The sequence below is a fragment of the Oncorhynchus gorbuscha genome, unplaced genomic scaffold (genome assembly GCF_021184085.1).
Source record: "Oncorhynchus gorbuscha isolate QuinsamMale2020 ecotype Even-year unplaced genomic scaffold, OgorEven_v1.0 Un_scaffold_3432, whole genome shotgun sequence".
NCBI classification, from domain to species: domain Eukaryota; kingdom Metazoa; phylum Chordata; class Actinopteri; order Salmoniformes; family Salmonidae; genus Oncorhynchus; species Oncorhynchus gorbuscha.
In genome coordinates, this window is record NW_025747666.1 from 1 (window position 1) to 7,500 (window position 7,500).

The following is a 7,500-nucleotide window of genomic DNA, read 5'->3' on the forward strand; positions in this document are numbered from 1 at the left end:
TCTCTGGATCGTCTGTTAAATGACTAACATGTAAGTCTCTCTGGAACGTCTGTTAAATGACTAACATGTTAATGTAACTGAGTCTCTGGATAAGAACGTCTGTTAAATGACATGTTATTGTAACTGAGTCTCTGGATAAGAACGCTCCTATTTAAATGACTAACATGTAACTGAGTCTCTGATAAGAACGTGTGTTAAATGACTAACATGTTAATGTAACTGAGTCTCTGGATAAGAACGTCTGTTAAAATGACATGTTATTGTAACTGAGTCTCTGGATAAGAACGTCTGTTAAAATGACATGTTATTGTAATATCTTACGTGAGGAAGTCCCTGGACGCCCCAGTGAGTTCTCCTGGTGGTGTCCAGGCTGGCTGATACTAAGGGGGAGTCCAGAGGGGAGAGGGGAGGCGGGGAGGACAGGCCCACTGGGGGTCCTCGGTTAACCCTGGGGTCAGGGGTTAGAGGTCAGACGAGGCAATGTGAAAGGGGATCGGTTGACAGCCAGCTAGTAACTGTTAGTGTAACAGTATAACTTTAGACCGTCCCCTCAGGGACCTTCTGCACACATCAACAACAGTCACCCACGAAACATCGTACCCATCGCTCCACAAAAGCGCGTCCCTTGCAGAGCAAGGGAACCACTACTTCAAGGTCTCAGAGCAAGTGACGTAACCGATTGAAACGCTATTTAGCGCGCACCGCTAACTAAGCTAGCTTCGTTTCACATCCGTTACATTAGCAGAAGGACCAATGAGAAGCATTCCACGTACCTTCAGCCTGGTTCCAGTGAGTTCGTTGGCCCGGAGAGGCATGGCTGCGTCGTCGCTATGGAGACAAAGAACAGCATCAGAGCAGTAGCTCACTGTGTTGTTGATACTGGGCGGCGTAGCCTAGTGGTTAGCGCGTTGGACCAGTAACCGCAAAGGTTTCTAGATCAAATCCCCGAGCTGACAAGGTAAAAATCTGTCGTTCTGCCCCTGAACAAGGCAGTTAACCCACTGTTCCTAGGCATTGAAAATAAGAATTTGTTCTTAATTAACTGACTTGCCTAGTTAAATAAAGGATAAATACATTAAAATTGAGCATCTTGATCTTAATGAGGAAGCTAAATTGAATGATTTTACAAGGCTTGAGGAGCCTTCTGTCGGTCCAGGAAACAATGGCGACCTGGTGTTAGTGTGTAGTGACCTGGTGTTAGTGTGTAGTGACCTGGTGTTAGTGTGTAGTGACCTGGTGTTAGTGTGTAGTGACCTGGTGTTAGTGTGTAGTGACCTGGTGTTAGTGTGTAGTGACCTGGTGTTAGTGTGTAGTGACCTGGTGTTAGTGTGTAGTGACCTGGTGTTAGTGTGTAGTGACCTGGTGTTAGTGTGTAGTGACCTGGTGTTAGTGTGTAGTGACCTGGTGTTAGTGTGTAGTGACCTGGTGTTAGTGTGTAGTGACCTGGTGAGTGTGTAGTGACCTGGTGTTAGTGTGTAGTGACCTGGTGTTAGTGTGTAGTGACCTGGTGTTAGTGTGTAGTGACCTGGTGTTAGTGTGTAGTGACCTGGTGTTAGTGTGTGTAGTGACCTGGTGTTAGTGTGTGTAGTGACCTGGTGTTAGTGTGTAGTGACCTGGTGTTAGTGTGTGTAGTGACCTGTGTTAGTGTGTGTAGTGACCTGGTGTTAGTGTGTAGTGACCTGGTGTTAGGTGTAGTGACCTGGTGTTAGTGTGTAGTGACCTGGTGTTAGTGTGTAGTGACCTGGTGTTAGTGTGTAGTGACCTGGTGTTAGTGTGTAGTGACCTGGTGTTAGTGTGTGTAGTGACCTGGTGTTAGTGTGTAGTGACCTGGTGTTAGTGTGTGTAGTGACCTGGTGTTAGTGTGTAGTGACCTGGTGTTAGTGTGTAGTGACCTGGTGTTAGTGTGTAGTGACCTGATGTTAGTGTGTAGTGACCTGGTGTTAGTGTGTAGTGACCTGGTGTTAGTGTGTAGTGACCTGGTGTTAGTGTGTGTAGTGACCTGATGTTAGTGTGTGTAGTGACCTGTAGTGACCTGGTGTTAGTGTGTAGTGACCTGGTGTTAGTGTGTAGTGACCTGGTGTTAGTGCGTAGTGACCTGGTGTTAGTGCGTAGTGACCTGGTGTTAGTGTGTAGTGACCTGGTGTTAGTGTGTAGTGACCTGGTGTTAGTGTGTAGTGACCTGGTGTTAGTGTGTAGTGACCTGGTGTTAGTGTGTGTAGCGACCTGGTGTTAGTGTGTAGTGACCTGGTGTTAGTGTGTGTAGCGACCTGGTGTTAGTGTGTAGTGACCTGGTGTTAGTGTGTAGTGACCTGGTGTTAGTGTGTAGTGACCTGGTGTTAGTGTGTAGTGACCTGGTGTTAGTGTGTGTAGTGACCTGGTGTTAGTGTGTGTAGTGACCTGGTGTTAGTGTGTGTAGTGACCTGGTGTTAGTGTAGTGACTTGGTGTTAGTGTGTAGTGACCTGGTGTTAGTGTGTGTAGTGACCTGGTGTTAGGTGTGTGTAGTGACCTGGTGTTAGTGTGTAGTGACCTGGTGTTAGTGTGCGTAGTGACCTGGTGTTAGTGCGTGAAAGCACCTGGTGTTAGTGCGTAGTGACCTGGTGGTGCGTGAGGACCTGGTGTTAGTGCGTAGTGACCTGGTGTTAGTGTGTGTAGTGACCTGGTGTTAGTGTGTGTAGTGACCTGATGTTAGTGCGTAGTGACCTGGTGTTAGTGCGTAGTGACCTGGTGTTAGTGTGCGTAGTGACCTGGTGTTAGTGTAGTGACCTGGTGTTAGTGTGTGTAGTGACCTGGTGTTAGTGTGTGTAGTGACCTGGTGTTAGTGTGTGTAGTGACCTGGTGTTAGTGTGTAGTGACCTGGTGTTAGCGTGTGTAGTGACCTGGTGTTAGTGTGTGTAGTGACCTGGTGTTAGTGTGTAGTGACCTGGTGTTAGTGTGTAGTGACCTGGTGTTAGTGTGTGTAGTGACCTGGTGTTAGTGTGTGTAGTGACCTGGTGTTAGTGTGTGTAGTGACCTGGTGTTAGTGTGTAGTGACCTGGTGTTAGTGTGTGTAGTGACCTGGTGTTAGTGTGTAGTGACCTGGTGTTAGTGTGTAGTGACCTGGTGTTAGTGTGTGTAGTGACCTGGTGTTAGTGTGTGTAGTGACCTGGTGTTAGTGTGTAGTGACCTGGTGTTAGTGTGTGTAGTGACCTGGTGTTAGTGTGTAGTGACCTGGTGTTAGTGTTATGTGTGTAGTGACCTGTGTTAGTGTGTGTAGTGACCTGGTGTTAGTGTGTGTAGTGACCTGGTGTTAGTGTGTGTAGTGACCTGTGTTAGTGTGTAGTGACCTGGTGTTAGTGTAGTGACCTGGTGTTAGTGTGTAGTGACCTGGTGTTAGTGTGTAGTGACCTGGTGTTAGTGTGTGTAGTGACCTGGTGTTAGTGTGTGTAGTGACCTGGTGTTAGTGTGTAGTGACCTGGTGTTAGTGTGTAGTGACCTGGTGTTGGTGTGTAGTGACCTGGTGTTAGTCCAAAAGGTGTGTAGTGACCTGGTGTTAGTGTGTAGTGACCTGGTGTTAGTGTGTAGTGACCTGGTGTTAGTGTGTAGTGACCTGGTGTTAGTGTGTAGTGACCTGGTGTTAGTGTGTAGTGACCTGGTGTTAGTGTGTAGTGACCTGGTGTTAGTGTGTGTAGTGACCTGTGTTAGTGTGTGTAGTGACCTGGTGTTAGTGTGTAGTGACCTGGTGTTAGTGTAGTGACCTGGTGTTAGTGTAGTGACCTGGTGTTAGTGTGTGTAGTGACCTGGTGTTAGTGTGTAGTGACCTGGTGTTAGTGTGTAGTGACCTGGTGTTAGTGTGTGTAGTGACCTGATGTTAGTGTGTAGTGACCTGGTGTTAGTGTGTAGTGACCTGGTGTTAGTGTGTAGTGACCTGGTGTTAGTGTGTAGTGACCTGGTGTTAGTGTGTGTAGTGACCTGGTGTTAGTGTGTGTAGTGACCTGATGTTAGTGTGTGTAGTGACCTGTAGTGACCTGGTGTTAGTGTGTAGTGACCTGGTGTTAGTGTGTAGTGACCTGGTGTTAGTGTGTAGTGACCTGGTGTTAGTGTGTAGTGACCTGGTGTTAGTGTGTGTAGTGACCTGGTGTTAGTGTGTAGTGACCTGGTGTTAGTGTGTAGTGACCTGGTGTTAGTGTGTAGTGACCTGATGTTAGTGTGTAGTGACCTGGTGTTAGTGTGTAGTGACCTGGTGTTAGTGTGTAGTGACCTGTGTTAGTGTGTAGTGACCTGTTAGTGTGTTAGTGACCTGTAGTGACCTGATGTTAGTGTGTGTAGTGACCTGTGTTAGTGTGTAGTGACCTGGTGTTAGTGTGTAGTGACCTGGTGTTAGTGCGTAGTGACCTGGTGTTAGTGCAGTGACCTGTGTGTGACCTGGTGTTAGTGTGTAGTGACCTGGTGTTAGTGTGTAGTGACCTGGTGTTAGTGTGTAGTGACCTGGTGTTAGTGTGTAGTGACCTGGTGTTAGTGTGTAGTGACCTGGTGTTAGTGTGTAGTGACCTGGTGTTAGTGTGTAGTGACCTGGTGTTAGTGTGTAGTGACCTGGTGTTAGTGTGTAGTGACCTGGTGTTGTAGTGACCTGGTGTAGTGACCTGGTGTTAGTGTGTGTAGTGACCTGGTGTTAGTGTGTGTAGTGACCTGGTGTTAGTGTGTGTAGTGACCTGGTGTTAGTGTAGTGACCTGGTGTTAGTGTGTGTAGTGACCTTGGTGTTAGTGTGTGTAGTGACCTGGTGTTAGTGTGTGTAGTGACCTGGTGTTGTGTGTAGTGACCTGGTGTTAGTGTGTGTAGTGACCTGGTGTTAGTGTGTGTAGTGACCTGGTGTTGACCTGGTGTGTGCGTAGTGACCTGGTGTTAGTGTGTAGTGACCTGGTGTTAGTGTGTAGTGACCTGGTGTTAGTGTGTAGTGACCTGGTGTTAGTGTGTGTAGTGACCTGTTAGTGTGTTGACCTGGTGTTAGTGTGTAGTGACCTGTGTGTTAGTGTGTGTAGTGACCTGGTGTTAGTGTGTGTAGTGACCTGATGTTAGTGTGTAGTGACCTGGTGTTAGTGTGTGTAGTGACCTGGTGTTAGTGTGTGTAGTGACCTGGTGTTAGTGTGTGTAGTGACCTGGTGTTGGGTGTGTAGTGACCTGGTGTTAGTGTGTAGTGACCTGGTGTTAGTAGTGTGGTGTTGAGTGACCTGATGTTAGTGTGTAGTGACCTGGTGTTAGTGTGCGTAGTGACCTGGTGTTAGTGTGTAGTGACCTGGTGTTAGTGTGTAGTGACCTGGTGTTAGTGTGTAGTGACCTGGTGTTAGTGTGTGTAGTGACCTGATGTTAGTGTGTGTAGTGACCTGGTGTTAGTGCGTAGTGACCTGGTGTTAGTGCGTAGTGACCTGGTGTTAGTGCTTAGTGACCTGGTGTTAGTGCGTAGTGACCTGGTGTTAGTGAGTAGTGACCTGGTGTTAGTGTGTAGTGACCTGGTGTGTGTAGTGACCTGGTGTTAGTGTGTAGTGACCTGGTGTTAGTGTGTAGTGACCTGGTGTTAGTGTGTAGTGACCTGGTGTTAGTGCGTAGTGACCTGGTGTTAGTGCGTAGTGACCTGGTGTTAGTGTGTAGTGACCTGGTGTTAGTGTGTAGTGACCTGGTGTTAGTGTGTAGTGACCTGGTGTTAGTGTGTAGTGACCTGGTGTTAGTGTGTGTAGTGACCTGGTGTTAGTGTGTAGTGACCTGATGTTAGTGTGTAGTGACCTGGTGTTAGTGTGTAGTGACCTGATGTTAGTGTGTAGTGACCTGGTGTTAGGTGTGTAGTGACCTGGTGTTAGTGTGTGTAGTGACCTGGTGTTAGTGTGTAGTGACCTGTGTTAGTGTGTAGTGACCTGATGTTAGTGTGTAGTGACCTGGTGTTAGTGTGTGTAGTGACCTGGTGTTAGTGTGTAGTGACCTGGTGTTAGTGTGTAGTGACCTGGTGTTAGTGTGTAGTGACCTGGTGTTAGTGTGTGTAGTGACCTGGTGTAGTGTGTATTGTAGTGACCTGGTGTTAGTGTGTAGTGACCTGGTGTTAGTGCGTAGTGACCTGGTGTTAGTGCGTAGTGACCTGGTGTTAGTGTAGTGACCTGGTGTTAGTGTGTAGTGACCTGGTGTTAGTGTGTAGTGACCTGGTGTTAGTGTGTAGTGACCTGGTGTTAGTGTGTGTAGTGACCTGGTGTTAGACCTGTTAGTGTGTAGTGACCTGGTGTTAGTGTGTAGTGACCTGGTGTTTAGTGCGTAGTGACCTGGTGTTAGTGTGTAGTGACCTGGTGTTAGTGTGTAGTGACCTGGTGTTAGTGTGTGTAGTGACCTGGTGTTAGTGTGTAGTGACCTGGTGTTAGTGTGTAGTGACCTGGTGTTAGTGTGTGTAGTGACCTGGTGTTAGTGTGTAGTGACCTGGTGTTAGTGTGTGTAGTGACCTGATGTTAGTGTGTAGTGACCTGGTGTTAGTGTGTAGTGACCTGGTGTTAGTGTGTAGTGACCTGGTGTTAGTGTGTGTAGTGACCTGATGTTAGTGTGTGTAGTGACCTGGTGTTAGTGTGTAGTGACCTGGTGTTAGTGTGTAGTGACCTGGTGTTAGTGTGTGACCTGGTGTTAGTGCAGAGTGACCTGTGTTAGTGTGTGTAGTGACCTGGTGTTAGTGTTAGTGTGTGTAGTGACCTGGTGTTAGTGTGTAGTGACCTGGTGTTAGTGTGTAGTGACCTGGTGTTAGTGTGTGTAGTGACCTGGTGTTAGTGTGTAGTGACCTGGTGTTAGTGTGTAGTGACCTGGTGTTAGTGTGTAGTGACCTGGTGTTAGTGTGTAGTGACCTGGTGTTAGTGTGTAGTGACCTGGTGTTAGTGTGTGTAGTGACCTGGTGTTAGTGTGTAGTGACCTGGTGTTAGTGTGTAGTGACCTGGTGTTAGTGTGTAGTGACCTGGTGTTAGTGTGTAGTGACCTGGTGTTGAGTGTGTAGTGACCTGGTGTTAGTGTGTAGTGACCTGGTGTTAGTGTAGTGAGTGACCTGGTGTTAGTGTGTAGTGACCTGGTGTTAGTGTGTAGTGACCTGGTGTTAGTGTGTAGTGACCTGGGTTAGTTGTGTAGTGACCTGGTGTTAGTGTGTAGTGACCTGGTGTTAGTGTGTAGTGACCTGGTGTTGTGTGTAGTGACCTGGTGTTAGTGTGTAGTGACCTGGTGTTAGTGTGTAGTGACCTGGTGTTAGTGTGTAGTGACCTGGTGTTAGTGTGTAGTGACCTGGTGTTAGTGTGTAGTGACCTGGTGTTAGTGTGTGTAGTGACCTGGTGTTAGTGTGTGTAGTGACCTGGTGTTAGTGTGTGTAGTGACCTGGTGTTAGTGTGTGTAGTGACCTGGTGTTAGTGTGTAGTGACCTGGTGTTAGTGTGTAGTGACCTGGTGTTAGTGTGTGTAGTGACCTGGTGTTACCTGGTGTGTGTAGTGACCTGGTGTTAGTGTGTAGTGACCTGGTG

At 47.6% G+C, this 7,500-nt stretch overlaps 1 pseudogene; it reads right to left on the bottom strand.

Moving 5' to 3' along the window:
- Positions 1 to 321: 321 nt before the first annotated feature.
- Positions 322 to 7,500, bottom strand: part of LOC124027654 — a 48,111-nt pseudogene continuing 40,932 nt past the window's right edge.